The sequence below is a fragment of the Xenopus tropicalis genome, chromosome 5 (genome assembly GCF_000004195.4).
Source record: "Xenopus tropicalis strain Nigerian chromosome 5, UCB_Xtro_10.0, whole genome shotgun sequence".
Classification (NCBI taxonomy): domain Eukaryota; kingdom Metazoa; phylum Chordata; class Amphibia; order Anura; family Pipidae; genus Xenopus; species Xenopus tropicalis.
In genome coordinates, this window is record NC_030681.2 from 123,660,134 (window position 1) to 123,678,959 (window position 18,826).

General features: G+C 41.4%; 1 protein-coding gene across 5 annotated transcripts in view; it reads left to right on the forward strand.

Moving 5' to 3' along the window:
• Positions 1-18,826, forward strand: part of spsb4 (splA/ryanodine receptor domain and SOCS box containing 4) — a 72,578-nt gene that overhangs the window by 35,936 nt on the left and 17,816 nt on the right. The gene's annotated exons all lie outside the window — the stretch shown is intronic.

Genomic DNA, 18,826 nt, shown 5'->3' on the forward strand with positions numbered 1-18,826 from the left:
GGTAGATTGAAAGCTATTGATACCCCTTGGAAGAGTGAGGGGTAGGCATAACGGGCAGATGAGAAAGCTTCTGAATATGGGCATTTATGTTTCTGGCAATAGCTGTGCATTGAAGCGGAGCCAGAGTTAGTGAACAGGGGGCCCAAGGCAGTATGGGAGCCAGAAGCTCCACAGTGCAAACTGAAATCATGGCTGGTCAGCCCATGAAATTCCAGCCATTGTTGTTTGCAGCTCGGTACTGGAACTTGCAGTTTAGCAGTGCTTGATAGTAATATTATAATTATATATGTTATTATACAGTTCAACAGTATTTGTATGTAGTTTGCATTTTTACCAATGGCTTTTCTGGCCAAGTTTCACCTTCTGATGTTGGTGCCCGAAGGCTAATGCCTTCTCTGACCTTCCCTAAAAACAGACATGGAGGGGAGAAATAAAGCACCTCAGGCTTTGAAGTGGATGATTTGGCCACACACAGGTTAGTCTACCTTCAGAAAATGTAGGTAATTTCAGTGAGTGCGAGTCTGAAAGCAATTAGAGCAAATAGAAGTTCCCTAATGCTGGAGCTAACTTTCCAAGGCCATGTTATTTTAATGCTAGAATTACATGGCCATGGTGGGCAAGGTGGGTGGTATTCCCTGCAGCACTGGTTGCAGAAGGATTGTCCTTGCATGTGGATTCTCATATTCATTCCCATGAGCTGGGGGAATATTATTGCTAAGCAGTGGCAATATATTTATATGCTCTGCAATGTACCATGCTTATGTGCTCATTATTAACTCTAATCATATTCTGAATATTGAAGTCTATCAGTATTATCAGTATTCAAATAGCAGAGTTAAGTTTTTCTAGAATCTTTTATTTTGTGGGCAGCCAAGTTTGGAGTGGTCAGGGCTAGAACATCTTGGACAAAGATTTCACTTTGGATGAATGGACCTCAGCCAGTCAGAAATGGCACCCCTGGTTGGATGACCTTGGGTTTGGGAGACCTTAGCCAATCATTGACAGTAACTCTAGTTTGGGAGACCTTAGCCAATCATTGACAGTAACTCTAGTTTGGGAGACCTTAGCCAGCCAAATAAGGCAGCTCTGATTGAAATTCTGTCTGCAGAAAAGTTAACAAGGAAAATTGTAACATTCAGGCCCACTTCTAGAAGTGTTTTATAATAATAATAATAATAATAATAATAATAATAATATAATTGAAGGCTATGCATTTGTGAAGTGTTGATTGCCACCAAGTCTGACTAGAGAGAGTTCAGCCCCATGGTGTTTAGTTAGAAATAATACAGATACACTGTCCATTCTTGATTTGCACTTAGTATCTCCAGCCCTACCTGAACTTCAGCTTCCAAACATCAGTTTAACATCCCATTTTTACCCAAAGGAGCTCCTTAGTCAGTTCCCACAATTTATTTTCTTTGGCAAAAAGTTTGGATTTGAATGTCTTATAAACACATGCTCTTTGGCTAATGGTGACCTTTTTAATGCACAGTCATTACATTTCCTGTGGACATTAGCCCAGCATGCTTATTGGTTGCCATTAGTGATGATGTTGGACTTGACCTTTGCCTGTTGTCTTATTAAACACAGCGAGGCAGAAAGTTCATAAGATGTCAGGGGAGAGTAAATGAAACCAGACACAGCTCCCAGCCGGTTGGATAGACTGGTGTTTGGTTACAAACAAGGGTTCTTATGCATTCTGCATTGCTTGCTCTGTTAACATCTGCTGGCTGGGCTTTTTCACATGTCTGTGTGTATGCGTGCATCAGGGATTCCTGACCTATGGGTCAAGACCCCAAACAGGTCCCCATGCTATTTAGAGTTGGTTTCCATAATCCCTTTACTAACATGTGATTTTTTCCTACTAATAGAAAATTGTTATTAAAATAAAAGGCATACTATGTTCTAGGGCTGATTTCCCAACATAATGATGGTCCCCTGAGAAGAAGGTTAAATCATGTAAATCATGTTTATTTTAGTAACTTGCAGACAGAGGAGATTGACTGGAAATCCTGGGGGTTACGCATGCGCTAAGGGGGGGGGGGGCTACAAGAATCAGGAAGGTTTCTCATAGTACAATAGATATTGGTAAAGAGTTTTCACAAAAAAACAAGTAACTATAACTTGAAGAGGAGGGCTGCATGATTTTTTTTTGAAACAGAAATATGCTAAAATAGTAGTAATGCTAGTATTACTAGAAGTCATGAATGCCCTGCTTAGTAAACTCCAAAAGATTTGATTTCTTGGTGTCATAGAATTTTATTTTATTGTTCTGTTGCAAATGCAGTTTTTTTCAGCAGGTTGGGAAAAGCAATTTCCTTTTTATCCCAGGCTGTGATCTGTCTCATAATGGGGAGTGCAGACTGCTGAGTAGATAATTAGCATTACTGCCCGAGCCTGAATAACTCTTTCCTACTGTGATGGGACAGCATTTGATCTGCTAGTTGTGGGCATGCAGCACCTTACGGATTAGTGATACAGACTCGCCAATGAAGCCCTTCACAACACAGAAACCCTTAATATACCTATCACTATAATCGTTCATTCAAAAAGTATGAATAAATACCATTTTAATATGCTGAAAACTAGCTGCAAAACAGTTCTTCACTTTTTGCATCATTTGAAATCCTGGCAGGGAGGAGGGACTAAAACATTTCACAGCTTGCAGACAGCATGCAGGAACTACATAACCCACAATGCATTGCACTGTGGTGTTCCTTTCCTTTTTGACATCATGTGTGCAGGGAATTGTGGGATTGGGAAGATGCAGGCTGAGGACATTTGACTGATACATTTATTTTGAGTCTCAAAGTAGTCAGCCAGATCAGCAGGAGAACAGGGGGTCAGGCTTAGGGAATTGTTACAGACCATATTATTACATTAAAAATCATGAAAAGGCTGCATATTTTTTTAATAGAAGTATATTGCAAAGTTGCTTGAAATTCAGTTTACTTTTTAAAAAGCTCAAGTTTTGTTTGGGTGGAGTTCCCCTTTAATTCAGTACTTTCATTTATTGTAGATTGATTATTGGTGGGGAAACGGCTCTTGTTTTAGATAAAAATATTGAAGTTCTAACAAATATATGCTTGTGACTTGGTAACTTGGAGGCAAATGACTAGTGTGAGCAGAACATTACTTATGCTCCCAACACCCGTCAGGTTCCAGGGCTCATTTGCAAGCTTATACCAAGGCTCCTTATGCTCTTGGCAGCATCTGGTATGACACAAAGCTCTAGAGACGTTATTAAAGCAAGGCAAAAGCGCTCACAGTTACTGCAGTAAAGCGTATCACTTAAAAGGGAATTCTCCTCCTCAGCTTCCAGCTCCTCATTACAGTCACCATTTAAAGTTTTACAGATTGCGCTGAAATAAAAAAATGCAGGCACCGGGGTCTGGCCTGAATATGAGCTAAGTATTCGGATTTGCCATAGATTATATTTACATGAACAGCTTTTGTGCGGTATCCCCGGGGCAAATTGGGTTTGGATACTGTATAACAGAACATGTTGTGGCATTTACAAATATATACCTAAACATTTTGGAACAGGAATAATATTTCGATTAATATTACGAAGTGATCATGTACTGCCACCTATGCTGTATAATACAGGATGAACACATTTGTAGCCCAGTTGTTTTGCTGTAAATCCCAGAATGCCCACAAGGCTTCAAATAGAAGGACACTATTCTGAACATCAATTTTTTTTAAAGTTTTCCTTAGACTTCACCTGTCCCCGGTGGCTCCTTTTTTAGCCTTTTTTGTTTTGCTTATTTACCAGCAAAACATACACTGAAAATCTGCTTGAGGTGGGTGATATTGGGCAAAGTTTTCAGATCACAGTGATGGAAATGCTACCTGATTTTTGGCCAGATATCTGTCAGACATGCCTGTTGGAGGGCCTAAATTAAGGATAATGTCAGACTAGGCGTATGGTGTATATTTTCAGCAAGCTGATAAACGCTTACGGAAAATACTGCCATATGCCTTCTACCTGTGCCTGCACCTGAATTAATGGGATATGCTCGGGTGCAGGAGACAATGCAAAGTGTCACGTTTTTATGCGTATTTTGGCTACATGTGCCTGCACCCGAGCGTATTCCATTCATTCAGGTGCAGGCACAGGTAGGAGCGTATGGCAGTATTTTCGGCAAGCATTTATCAGCTTGCTAAAAATATACGCCATACGCCTGGTTTGACGTTAGCCTAAACTGCACCTTAATTTGCCACCTTGAATTGCACCAGTGCAGTTTTCAATAGAAATCAATCAACAATTTGTGTTGAATAGTCCTCTACAATTAAGGCTGATGCCACATGAGGCATAGGGCTGATATTTTTGGCAAGCGGAAAAACGCTTGGCTAAGATTCAGCCCTACGCTTGCTACTTGTGCCTGCACCCGAATTAATGGAATACGCTCGGGTGCAGGCACATGTAGCCGATATACGCATGAAAACGCGTTTTCATGCGTATATCGGCTACATGTGCCTGCACCCGAGTGTATCTCATTCATTCGGGTGCAGGCACAAGTAGGAGGCGTAGGGCTGAATTTTCGCCAAGCGTTTTTCCACTTGCCAAAAATATCAGCCCTATGCCTCGTGTGGCATCAGCCTTAGAAAATGAAAACAAGTGCCTGAATGGCTGCTATTGACACGTGCACTGGTTCAGTTTAACACATGTGGTTGCAAATTAGTCCTAGAGACTGTGGGAGACTGAGAGTGAAGTTTTTGATATTAGAGCAATGACACTTGTAGTGCTTTGTTGACCACAGATGAGAAAACCTAAAATAGCTTTTAATCAGAAATAAATTGCTATTGCCCTTCACCAATCAGATGTATGCTTTCATGTTGTAACTGGTAGTAGACTGATCAAAACAACTGCAGCTGGTTGCCATGGGCAACTGCACTACTGCAGTTTAGTAATGAGCCCTTTTATTGAATATAAGAGGAATGGCTAACAAGAATACCTTCTCTCTTTTAAAAAAGGCTCATACAGTTCTTTATTATTTCCCCCCAAAAACATGATTGTATAAAACTTTTTTTAGGTCCAGTACCTTCAATTTAAAATTGAATGTGAATTATATCAGGCATTCTAAGCAGAGAGGTTTAAGGAGACTGTCCCTTTTATATATTTACTGATATAAACATATTGCAGGAGTAGAGAAAAAACTGTAACAACAGTGGCAGCCAGCGGCTTCTCCTTCCTCTGTTTCCCAAAGGTTGATCAAAGTGCCTGTTGCTCTCTCCCCATACGTTTCATCTCCATTTTACTTTATGCCCTGTGCAAGGCACATGAAACAGCAGCCACTTGCTGTGCATTATTTACTTCCTCACTTGCATATGTCTAAAATTTCAGGTCGGCCCTTTGTTCTGCTGAAGCCTGAACAATTCCTATGGCTTTCCCCCATTTAGACTGCTTTCATCGTTTCCTCGTAGGAGCAGAAGCAGCTGTGGGGGAACTGCATTTTAATGCTGAAAATATTACAGCAAGCTGAGAATTATCTATTCCACTTTAAACCAGTTCTCTTAAAGATGAAGAAGGGATTCCCAGCGATGCAGTATTGCTGGGGCCCCATTTGACCCTGTGACCCTCCAGCTGTGCTTAAACTACAACTCCCAGCAGCCTAATGAAACCAGAATACTACTGGTTACACATGGGAGGATAAGTTCCAAGCAGATTTTTTGGAAGCTGCCCTATTCCAACAAAAGCCCAGGGCCATATTTACCTGAGGTGCATCCCTATGCAAGGGTTGCCACCTTTTCTGGAGAAAAATACAGGCCTACCTAACTTTTTTAACATTTTTTCCTATTAATAACATTGGCATCAGGGATCGTTTTTACCGACCAGGTGGGCTTATTAATTGTTTACATTATGTTTTTAATAGACTTATATGGCCAGATTAATGAAAGACCCCTTATCCAAGCATTCTACATTACCGGTCCCATACCTGTATGTGGAAAGTGCACTGCCTATAGCAGGGATCCCCAACCTTTCTTACTTGTGAGCCACAGACACATGTAAAAAGACTTGGAGAGCAACACAAGCATAATAAATGATCATGGAGGAGCCAAATAAGGGATGTGATTGGCTATTAGGTACCCTCTATGCACCCTATCAGCTTAAAGGGGGTAGTATATCTTGTTTTTATTCAACCAAAACTTGCCCCCAAGTCAGGAATTCAAAAATAACTCACTGGTTTGGGGGCACTGAGAGCAACATCCAAGGGGTTGGCCCCTTGGAGCCCCCGAGCCCCTTGTTGCCCCCGAGCCAAGGGTTGGGGATCACTGGCCTATGGCAAGTGATGGTGCTGTCAAGCAGGGATTGCTGAGAAATACAAAAGAGAACATTGCCAAGGAACCTCCATTAAGTAGCACTTTTCCATTTAAATAAATATAAAGCAGGTGTAAGTAGGAAAGGGCACCTTGACTGCACTGGTAATCTATGGGTCCAAAATATTATGTTTACAAGAACCACCGGTGCACTCATGCCCCTTCTGAATGCTAGCTCTGTGCTCAGCAAGGAGGGTCAGCATTCTCCCAATAACCTATGCAAGTGTGAAGTACTCCTTATTATGTTTAATAAACACACACAAGGATGGCACATTGGGCATTTTTTGCTTGGTGGCCCACCTCTCTCGCTCAGTGTTTTTTGCTACAAAAAAGTGTGGTCCCTGTCTCATTTCCCAGCCCCACAGCCATCTGTACTCTCCAGAACAGCAGCACCCATCACTCTCCAACTCCATAGTGGATATTCTGGGTACCCATGGGGCCACACATTGGAAACAGAAGCAGGCAGTATTTTTAATTAATAACACATTTTAAAACCCCTTAATATATAAGCACTGATGGAGAATGAAATGTCTGTCTCACAAGTGGAGATTTAGGTTTAGCATTAGTTTCTGGCTTTAACTTTTGTATTTTCCCCATATGAATTTGTCTGTGTGCCTAATCAGCAAGTCAGGCAGACACACGCATTATCTGTGAAGCGTTAGGAAGGTCTGGGCAGACTTCAGAGCATAAATCCTGCAGGCAGGCAGACCTGAGCTTCCCTTTCATACAATGCTCAGGAGGGGGACTTTGTCTTCACTTGGCATATTCTGCTAAACTGTATTATTGCTGCAGATGTGCCTTAATCCTTTAAAATCAAAGGGGGATTTGCCTTCTTCCCTTGGACAGAATAATAAATAGAAATGGAATAACATCAGTTTTTTCCCTGCAAATGTACTTTTTCTTTGGAAAAAGGGGAGGGACAGGATAATGCTGGCACACTGGGTACCTAGTTTTATGACCTCTGAGGTGAGTTGTGCTTCAGCAACAAATGATGCATAACATTTATAATGTATGATTTGTACCAGGGCAGTTCCTGCTGACGAAATCCCTTTAAAAACACAGAATTTCCCCATTCTCAGAATCTTGCTTGATTCCAGTCATAGGGGTGTATTGGCAGGGCAAGGTAACTGAATGTGCAACATCCTCTGTTATGTAATGGGGTGTTTTATTAGTTTTTCTTAAGTATGTGCTAGATGTGCTCTGTATTTTGATATAGATGGGGAAGCACAATGCACTAATGATTTGGCCAAAATAGCAAATGAATACTGTACAGAGCGCATCTGGACTTGGCCTAATCCCTCTGTCTGCTTCTGACTCAGCAATAAGTGCAGGGTTTTTGGGCTCCTCTGTGCTCTGCTCTACCACAATCTGCTTTCATACCACTGACGCCCATCCTCTTATGATTCCTGCATACAGGGCAATTTGGTGTGCTTTGTCTCCACAGCGGTTAGCAGCTCCATGAGTGGGGGAAAAAAGGCTTAAAATCACCCCTTGTAATATACCTTCAAGTGAAATTCCATGCTCAGTCTTGTTACTCTAATTTGCAGATGACAATCAAATGATGAGCGAGTGCAGTCACTTTTACAGTTTCCTCATCTCTTTTTCTCTTCAGCCTTAGGCTAATGTCAGACCAAGCGTATGGCGTATATTTTCGGCAAGCTGAAAACCGCTTCTCGAAATTACCGCTATACGCCTCCTACCTGTGCCTGCACCTGAATGAATGGAATACGTTCGGGTGCAGGCACATGTAGCCAAAATACTCATAAAAACACGAGACATTGCATTCTCTCACGTTTTTCTGTGTATATCGGCTACATGTGCCTGCACCCGAGCGTATTCCATTCATTCAGGTACAGGCACAGGTAGGAGGCGTATGTCGGTAATTTCGACAAACGTCGAAAATATACTCCATACGCCTGGTCTGACATTAGCCTTAAGATGGCCATATATTTTAGCCTTATTCTGACGAACGTTTGAATATCGATCATGTGTTTAAATGCAACAATGTAAAATTAACATTCAGACTGAAGTTGTAGGATAAAGCCATAAAAGTAACTAATCAGAGGATGTTCTGAACATGAAATAGTTGGCTGACACCAGTTGTATGAAAGTGATTTCCATTGTAGGTCCCCCAAGGATATTGTCAGATACACAATACATGCGCAGACTTTATCGTTATACAACTGAAAATGTTCTAATTTATCTGACTGACTAAACAAACAATAGCCTTGGCACACAAATTATTGGGACAATAATTCTGAGCCCCCACATGGTCCGAAAATCATGCAAAACTAGAATTTGTATGATTTTATTGTTGTGTGTATGGCCAGCTTTAGAATTTGTCTCTTAACATTTTCCTTTATTCATTCCCCTGCCGGTATCATCTGATCTCAGTGCTTTTCCTTCTCTGGCCAATTACTCCAGCATCCTGTTACATTCCACCCGAGATGCACCATGCTGTAGTTGGTGCCCACTACCTGAAGGCAAGGGTGTGCTGTATCAAATAAACAACTAGTAGAGATGGGACTACGAAGAGTTCCTCTCACCTTACACTAACCACAAGTCATGGATAAATCCATGATCTGAGCTATATCTTGTGACATTAATGTATATTGATTTTAAGTATGTGTAGTAGAATAGCAGCTCAGCTGATGGTGCCTTATATTTATCAGTGAGTGGAGGGCTAAAGGGGAAAATAAACTGACTCCTCTATTTTATATTGTTAATGGGGCCTAAGTGGCATAGCATTGCCTCCTTCCCCCACAGTCTTGGCCTTTATTCATTAAGCAAATATGTCAATATTGACTTGGCTGTTCTAAAGTGGCTATGTTTTAGGTGCTTTAAAAGAAAGCCCTGTGTACCTGCTTACTTGCCAAGGCTAAATATGTGTTTTACTAAATGTGGCATGGTTGTCAGTTGTCCCCCTATCCTGCTGTACTGATTTTTTTACAAAAATCCAATGTTTATCATACCCAGCATCAGAATCCATCTTTTTCTTTCCTGAACCCTGGCAATAAGCTCAGAGTATCTTTAGCTGTTGATGTGATGCTGCTGGGAGTTGTAGTCCAACAATAGTTGGAGGGCTGTAGACTGCCCATATTTATTTGCTGTCCCTGAACTGTGGCTGTATGACTGATATAGCAATGTTTTCCTATATCTGTACTCATTTTATGAGGTAATAGGGGTCCTGACCAAAGGTTGGGCCTGCAAAAGTGGTGTGAACTGGGTGAGGGTGAAATGACAACCATTGACTATGCCAGTGTTTTTCAACCTTTTTTGGGCAAAGGCACACTTGTTTCATGAAAATAATCACGAGGCACACCACCATTAGAAAATGTTAAAAAATTTAACTCTGTGCCCAGCAGCAGTGCCCCCCTAGTACACTGGTGCCAAGAGCAGTGCCCCCCTAGTACATTGGTGCCCAGCAGCAGTGCCCCCCTAGTACATTGGTGCCAAGAGCAGTGCCCCCCTAGTACATTGGTGCCCAGCAGCAGTGCCCCCCAGTACATTGGTGCCAAGAGCCAGCCCCCCTAGTACATTGGTGCCCAGCAGCAGTGCCCCCATAAGTCAGTGTGCCCCGTGGCCCCCCCTAATACATTGGTGCCCAGCAGCATTTTACTTCTGCTCTTCGGCGGCTTCAGCAGCATCTTCCCCTCACGCGCGCTGCCTCTGTACTTCTGCCTACACGCGACCGCACACAGGCCCTTTTATAACGTTGCGCCTGTGCGTACTGACGTCACCCGTACACACGGGGCGCAACCAATGACAGGGCCCGGATTTTATTAAAGGGGGCCCGAGCTACTAAGAAAAACTGTAGCATCGCCGGGCCCCCTTTGAAAGTAAAAATTGCGGCCCTGCCTACGGTCAACCAGCGGTTGAAAAACGCTGGACTATGCCCATTGGATCTCAAAATCACATAGAATAACAGTGTCTCTTCCCCGCTAACTTTGACATTAATTATATTTCAGTGGGATTAGAAAATCTGGGAAGGCCATACGTGTCCCTGCTCAATACTTATATGGACTGCTTTATTTTTTCTATTGATGCCCCAGGTTTAAAATCATGTTAAAATGTGTTAAAAAAAATTCTGATAGTTCTCCCCCCCCCCCACCATAGACAGGCTAGGACAATTAGTGTGAGTTATTAAATGATATTTAGGGCTCATTCTGTATAATAAAGCAAAAAATAAATCTAGATATTAGCACGCCTAATTGGCAACAAGGGCTATGGATAAAAAGGAGATTTTAATTTGTTTCTGCATCAGCCTCATTTGCCCTCCTCTGAGTATTAACCCCTGAAACTCTGAACATAATGCAAATCTGCTTTCATTCTTACCAGTGGGCAAAGCTGGCACTCTCTTGCAAGGAGTCCATATGGCTGCTAAGGCTTTACTGTAACATATGCTTCCCAGCAACCTGATGAGAGAGAGACTGCCATACAGGGGAACTGTAGCACAAAGGAGCCGCTGGAAGTTTGCTCTCTGAATAATACATGACGGGCTGAGTCACAGCTGTTCTACTCATGGCTTTTTGTCAGGAAGACGTCTGCTCACGCTGTGCTCTGGGGCAGGAACTGAAATTTTGTCTTGTCCCTTTTTATTGTGGCTCTTTAATCCCCTTGCACCTGCAGTATGCCTGCTGCCGCCTTTCTGGCAGTTTAGGGGTAAAAAGAAAATGGCCCAAGTTGCCAGCATTCCTCTTAGAGGTCAGCTAATGGGATTATAGATATTGTGTGCCATATCCGCATCAATAATGCAAAATGAGCGATTGATTTTCTTATTTTTGTGCGTCTGCGGGAGGAAACCAGTAAAGCAAACTATATATGCGTCTGTCTCCCGAGATCAAGCACTTTTTGTTATTCTGAATCCTTCCTCTAACCTTGTAACTCACACTAAATACAATGTTTAAGGGAGGAGTGTTTTTTTGTGTTCTGTGTTAACTATGATGAAGCCTCTAAGTCATTAATATTATTTGCAGTCACAGCACTATTATTTTGAATATTTATTGTTCTTTTCTTGTATTGCTTTGGTCTGCTCTTTTCTGTGTTCCAGTGTGGCACTGGCTGTGTTATAAACAGGAAAAAGCTGATTCCCTTCCTGTAATGTCAATCAACAGGTTAATGTCACAATGGTGTCCCTGCGGTACGCTTGCCAGTCCCTGATGCCCACTTTCAGTTTGTAGAGGGGAAAAGCTGGCAAATCCCATAAGCACAATGCATGCACTGGCGTAATGTAATACCAGGAGCAATGTTTCTTGGTGCTACTAACACAGAGCAACCAATGAGATTTCTGCTTGCTCACAGCAGGTCAGTAAAGGCTGCCGTTGATGTAACAATTGATACAGCAGGCCCACTAGTTGCAGACGAGAGGGAATTAAAGGGGGTTGTTCACCTTTGAGTTTTAACATGTTATGGAATATATATTCCAGTCTCTGAATATCACCTTCTACATAATACTAAAAGATAAGTTAAAGGTTAACTACCCCTTTAATAATACAGTGGCATCTATGGGAAATTTAACTGATAAATAATTTCAATGTGTGCAGTTGAAAATTTTCAAATTCTTCAGGTTTATGAAATCATTTTGCTTTGAGCCCAGCAATAAGAATTGCGAACTTTACTTCTGTACTGGTGTAAACCAAAGATGCCCCCCCTCTATCAACATTAATTCATATTGCAAGTGAGGGATATGCAGTGCTTTAGAATAATGTAAGAAATAAGGGGGTTATGCTTCTGCATGCAATCAGAAAAATATCTGGGGGTTTTGTTTGTTTTTCAGCTTAGCTCCATGTTTTTTTTGTGTTTTGTCCCCTTTAACTTTTTATTTCTGCTGGAAGAAGTGTAGGGGCATTGGTTTCTTGCTTCGAGTAGGCAGTCCCTATCATTGTTCTTGTCCCTGGTATTTTTGCAGTGGCCGGCATTTTCCCGTTATATCTGACCCTGTTTAATAATAAGCAAGTTCCAGAGCATAAATCATTAAATGTTCAGACATTCAGGCAACCGGCTGCCTTGTATTTCCCACAAATTGCTAAATCTTGGTGGAAGCTCTGGAGGCAGTTCAAGCTTTTTTGGTTGTCTGCTTCCCAAGTAAGTGATGAGTCCTAAGGCCTTACACACTGAGCACTGACGTCCATAGACTTGCCTTGAAACTGCGTTGGTGCAGTGCAGTAAACAGCAATATTGGCGGATGCTGGTGCTAGGTGCCCCTGCGAGTAATTACATCCGATTTTAATCTTGAGCAGTCAGATCAACTGCATTTGTGTATAAAACCAAACATGTATATGGTCTTAATCCTAGCAGCTTGGAACTGCACCTGCCTACTTTATTCCCATATGGTATACATAGAGTAAGCTGCCTGATTCCATCCACCAGCTGCTAAAAGCAATATTGGTACCATGCTGGTATTCAGCCCAGACCCTTAAAGCACCACATGAGTTTCAAGTACCACTATTAGCGTAGCTACATTACATTTCTCTCCTCTGTAAATAGCCATATTGTGATATGCATATTTTAATAAATTATTTTTAAAGATATTTGAATGCCAGGGGCAGTCATATTTTATTCTGGTATCTTTATAGCCTTTGTTGCCTGCCCTACAACAAGAGACCAGGAACACTGTATCGCAAATCGATAACAAAGTGGAATTTGATCTCCCAGGAACAAAGCTTTGTTCTATAAATATGGCATTTATGGTCTATTCTAAAGCTATAGGCTGATATTAGCTAGATAGCTGTGATGGAATACAAATTATATGTTTGTACTGTGTGCCTGACAATATCTCTGCATATATATAGCTACTTATAAATAGATGAGCCTTGGAAAAATCAAATTTTCTTTAAATATAAAGGTTAAAAAAAATGTATAATTCAGATATTCTGGTGTTGTGCAGAATGCAGTACATTTCCTGTGCATTTTAGTTAGCAAATTGCTAGGATTGCCACTATTTTTGGAAAACAACGATGTTCATGTATTTTTTTTTATATTTTTAACTTGCTTTGGCAATATAACATGGGAAGTTATCACCCACTACATGTAAAACGTTCCTGCAGGTCATTAATATTAGGCTAACATTTGCTCTAAAACAATAAAAATAAAAAGTTATTTCCAAAATGGTTCTGGCCCCTTGGTGGGGAGGGCTTGTAAGAATGGCAGGGAGGCTTAATGACAGCCTTAATGTGTAAGATTGTTCTTACTGATAGATACCTGCTTTTTGGCCCTTGGATCGCACTGCCCAGCTAATAATGACAACATGCACAGTGATTAATGATCAGATTTTTCACTAAGTTGTTATATCAGATGCACTTGATTTTGATTGATCAGTGCAATAAATCCGTTACCATCTCTGTCAGCCTCTGCTGAAAACAACCAAATTGGCTGTCTGTCAGTAACATGTGTAGCTATAACTAACCCTTAGTAATGAATGGTCACCTAGCCCTACTTGCCTGGCTCTGGCCATAGGTAGCCATGGTGTGAGCAGGAGATTGTATTTATCAAAGGAGAGGCCCAGTAACTAGCAGAGGAAAGGTGTCACTGTACTAATGATCATGAAATAAGTAAGGTTGCCTGCTCATCCATGATGAATTCCCTATACACTTCAACTGTAGCAACCCATAGCAACCAATAAGGCATTTGCTTTTATTCTTCAAAATCATCTTAAGTATACAAAATCATTACCCTTTTAAATCTCCATTCGAAAAAGGTGGAATAATAAGCGTAATTCAATGTCCACAAATTTACTTAATAAGCAACCCCCACTACTTTTCATCCATCATGATGCACTAAGCATTATTCACAGGTTATGCCAATTCATTATCAGCATAAGGTCAAAGCAGTAGAATCATTCTAATTATGAAATCAGTGACACAATATCATCATTATAATGACTTAGAGGTGATATAAAATTACTAGCAAGGTTAAGCCGGTGCCTCAGTCAGAAAAATATCCCATAGGGGGTTTATATATTCCAAGCAAGCAATTCTCAGCCGTACAGTACAGTTCTCTGCTCACTGCGGCATTACACGTCAGCATAAATCATCTAAAATAACGAGCTGGCCATTCCAGTGGAGCAGGATTTAGGAAATATCAATGAAATTTATAATGAGCCAAGATTTATTCTCCCAGCTTAAATGCAGCTTTCAATGTGCATTGCTGTAATGAATATCTAATCAACTCATTTATTGTCATTTGCGTAATGACCTGTGAGACTGCCGATATTTGTATCACATCACTGAAACTCAGCAGATTGTAGTGAATAGAGAATTGGTCAGTGTTAGTAAACAGTACTTGCAGCTCTGCTGGTGCCCACAGTAGCCATTCTGGAATCACCAAGCTGGACTCTTCCATCCACTGCCCTTGGATATAGATGAAGAGAACGCCCAGCATTCCAGCTGTTTTAACCTACGACTCCCAAGCTGGGTTGCCATATCATCACTTCAGAGCTGGTCTCTTATGACATAAGTATTCTCAGTGGCTAATTAGTACGTAGGTTTGATGAATACTTCATGGCTGCACAGGAACCATTACAGCTTGCAGAATGCATATATACAGTATTTATTGCTAATTACCAATAAAGCATCTTTATTTAATGTTTCCGGGTTTAAAAGAGCGTTATAATAAACCTGCAAACAGAGCTGGTTTTAGTTCAGAGAGGACATTTATCAATCACCCCTGCCTCTGTGGGCCCATCCAGTCCTGTTTTTAGAAGTGACACTACAAATCCATAGTTCTTGGATTCGTGGCCGAATACTGAATAGAATCTGAGCCCTAATTTGTATTTTCAGATGTGAAAAATAAGTTATAAATTGCATTATGCATTAATAAAAGTTGCATTCAGTTGTCCAGAAGTTTAAAGTAATTTATTTACTATATCCCGTGATACACGTTCTAATGTGCATTCAAAAAGCACTCATGTTCAGAGTTTAGCTGCACTCTGCATATAAGGAGCCCTATCCTTACCTCCTACCATAGGGCAGGAGCTCTAAGTGCGGCGCTTCATTGTGGCCTGCACCCACTGGTGCCCAATCTACGGTGCAAGAGGGGAATGCCTACATGCCTTCCTCTACCCACCCCTCCTGTATGCAGAGCTGTATTCACACACATGGGCTTCATCTGGAGATAGGGTTGCACTTGTACCCTGCCCTTTCATTACTTTAAGGGCTCTGGCACACAGGGAGATGAGTCGCCCGCGACAAATCTCCCTGTTCGCGGGCGACTAATCTCCCCGAGTTGCCATCCCATGCCATCCCACTGGCGACAATGTAAGTCGCCAGTGGGATGGCACATGCGACGGCGTGATTTTGGCAAATCGCCGAATATGCCTCGCGAGGCAACTTCGGCGATTTGCCGAAATCGCCTGCGCAGCGTGTGCCATCCCACCGGCGACTTACATTGTCGCCGGTGGGATGGCAATTCGGGGAACAGGGAGATTTTTTCGCCGGCGACTAATCTCCCCGTGTGCCACAGCCCTAAGGGTGAAGACACACAGAGCTACTTGTAGCAGCTAATTGTTGTGGCTACTAAAATAGACAATGCTGATCATTTACTGATAATTGTCTCTACGTGTGTTTTAGCAGAGGTAATTCTCAGTATTGTCTATGGGTGGGTATTTTCTGGTGTTTAGTAGCCATGACAAGTAGCTGCTGCTAGTAGCTCCATTTGTCTTCACCCTAAGGGTTAGGGAGTTGGTTTGAAGTTTTGAAGCCCAAAAATAATCCTGAATTTCAGTGCATCCCTAATTTGTTATAGTGGCAGGGCCTGGGGCAAGACAGAACATACAGGTCTATTTTTTTTGTTTAAAGTAGGACTTTTAAGTTTCACCTGTAGCTAAAGCCTAGGTCGAATTGCTGGCAACCACCTTTGGCTATTGGTGGGTGATGGGAGTTGTACATTGGTTGGATAAAAGTGATAGAAATGTTACTGTTACCATAACTTACAGTCTTTGCTTACTACTACTATAGGAGTTTGTGCAGTGCAAAGGCAAGAGGTGGAGCAATACTGCCATTTCTCCCTATCAGATTAATCACCATATAGATCAGAGAACGGTCCTGCTCACAACAGCTGGAGGGCCACAAGTAATAACACTGCTGTTTTACAGCACCTCAGAGGAGTTAAAGGGGAATTAAGCATCATCTCACCGAGGAAGAGCCCTGACACCTTGCTTTTCATGGAACCACTCATTCCAAATAGAGCTTTTGGCAGCAGTCCCATTTCACTTAAAGTGGAACTTAGGCGATGAAAGTCACTTAGTAAATGCTCTAAGAGTATCACTCCTCCCATGTTCCCAATTACATCTGCTCATGTTCCTGTTTAAGATCCCTTTTAACAACCTGACTTATTATATAGCATGAACTGCACTCCAAGCTGCTGGTTTTATCTTAAGGTGAAGCTGATGTCATTCAGTTCTATTAAATCCCTCACAAAAATGACTTAGTGATCAGCGGGGCCTTTCTTCTCTAGTCATGCAGCATAAAACTAGTTACTTATTGTGTAATGGCCCTTACACACAAACATCTATACTGAACCTAGAAGTGCCTAACATTTTCCCCAGTAAGCACCTGAAATATATTGGAATATGTGTCACTCATAGTATCGGATATATAACTGGATACATACTTTCTTATATATGACCATTGTTTACTAATAAGCCTGAATGGAATTCTCTAATATACTGATATATGTGTGCTGTGTTATAAAAACAAAGCATATAAACCAGCCTTATTAGTGTCACCGATGAAACAAACCACTCAGGTCAATAAAATATATTGCATGTCAGAATGCCATCATTTATCTGTTAGGACGTATTTTATAGGACTATTCATTTTAAGCACATAGTGAATGTCATATAAAACCTGTTAGCTGTCCTTTATTTTCTGGATCCAATACATTTTGTAGAGTATGATATATATATATATATATATAGAGCACATGGATCGATAATCTAATAAATTGCACTATGCATGTATTGCACTGTAGAGTAGATAGAAGAAGAGAAGGCAGTTGAAGGAGATGTGCAGAGATTTGCTGATGCTGAAATATTAGGCAATATTAAGATGTGTGTACGTATAGTTAATGTATAGTTATTTTGCTCATGCTTTGTTTTTTCTTTTGGGAAAAATGTTACTGGCTCAGCCAGCAGTTTTAGCTTTGCTGCAGCTGCCATGACTCAAGTCGTCTGCCCTCATCCTTCCTTATTATCTCCCATAGCCCCAAAGACATGTAATGTGTTGTCAGTGGGAGATGTTGCTAGATGATTGAGTAACTAGGGTTGTTACCTGTCCGGTTTGATCCGGACAGCCTGTTTTTTGGATGTGCTGTCCAGGTCAAAACTGCCTAGCTTGTTTTCCAAATTAGGAAATCTAAAAAAGAATTTTCTTAATTGACCCACCCCTGCTGTCACGGTCCCACCCCCAGTAATACTTTTCCTTCTCTTGTTGTCACCACTCAGCCCCGTTATATCACTGCCCACCCCCTGCCCAGAGTTCCAGAAGCAGAAAGGTGCCAACCCTATTTGCAACCTATCAGTTTGATATGGTGCCATCAAAGAACTAGATATAGAAATTTATTTAGAAGCAAAGTAATAAAGGAAATATTTATTTGTTTTGGTTCTCTGTGTCTGACTGCTGCAGATATCCCACCTCCCCCAGGTGTGTTAATCAGCTGGCTTCTGCTACACTGGGAGTCAGACCCAAAAATGTAGAGAACATAAACAGACAAATATTGGTTTCAGTACCAATTACATTTACAAATCACTTCTATACCACTGAAAATTTGAATAAATGTGCAATGGAAACTTGCTTAGAATTATATTTTCTTTACTTATGCATTATAAAAAACAGTTTTGGGTGGAGCCCCCCTTTAAAGCAAAATACTAGATGTCTTCCCCAGATGAAGAAAAGGCAGAAAGTAATGAACGTCCCCATGTATTTGGTGAAATTGTAGAAAGATCTGAAGAAGTCAGATTTGTTCTGCATTGCTGTAAGGATGGAGAGGCGACCGGATGAATCATTTGTGAGCCGCGTGAGGGGACGGCAGTGCACATATCCTGTCTGGAGACTCTGCTTCCAGTAATCAGTGTGAAATAACTGCCAGCCGGAGGAGAGGATGCAGAGCTTGAGACACTTTCCACAGAAACCAGATGTTCCTCTTTGTCCCCCACTACTGCACTTACAAACTCTGCTGAAAAATGATGTCTGCCATGCGCTTCCTTCTCTATGGCCACTGAAACCCCTGTGGTTGTGTAAGCGTTTTTTGTGCAGTTGTAGGCTGACCAGTCGCTGTTTCTGTGTGGGTGCCTACCATAACCTCTTTTCTTGGGTTGCTTTATTGCTTATTTTACTATTATTGAATATTTTATACTACTGACACAGTATCCAGGATTAGGTCAAATAAATGAACCAAATCCTGGCTCTTGTGTGCAGATAAGGTTTAGGATTAGGTGTTTGCTCACATCCAAAAATGACGGCTTTCGTATATCCCTGTTATAGTATAAGTATAACATTGGCAGTCA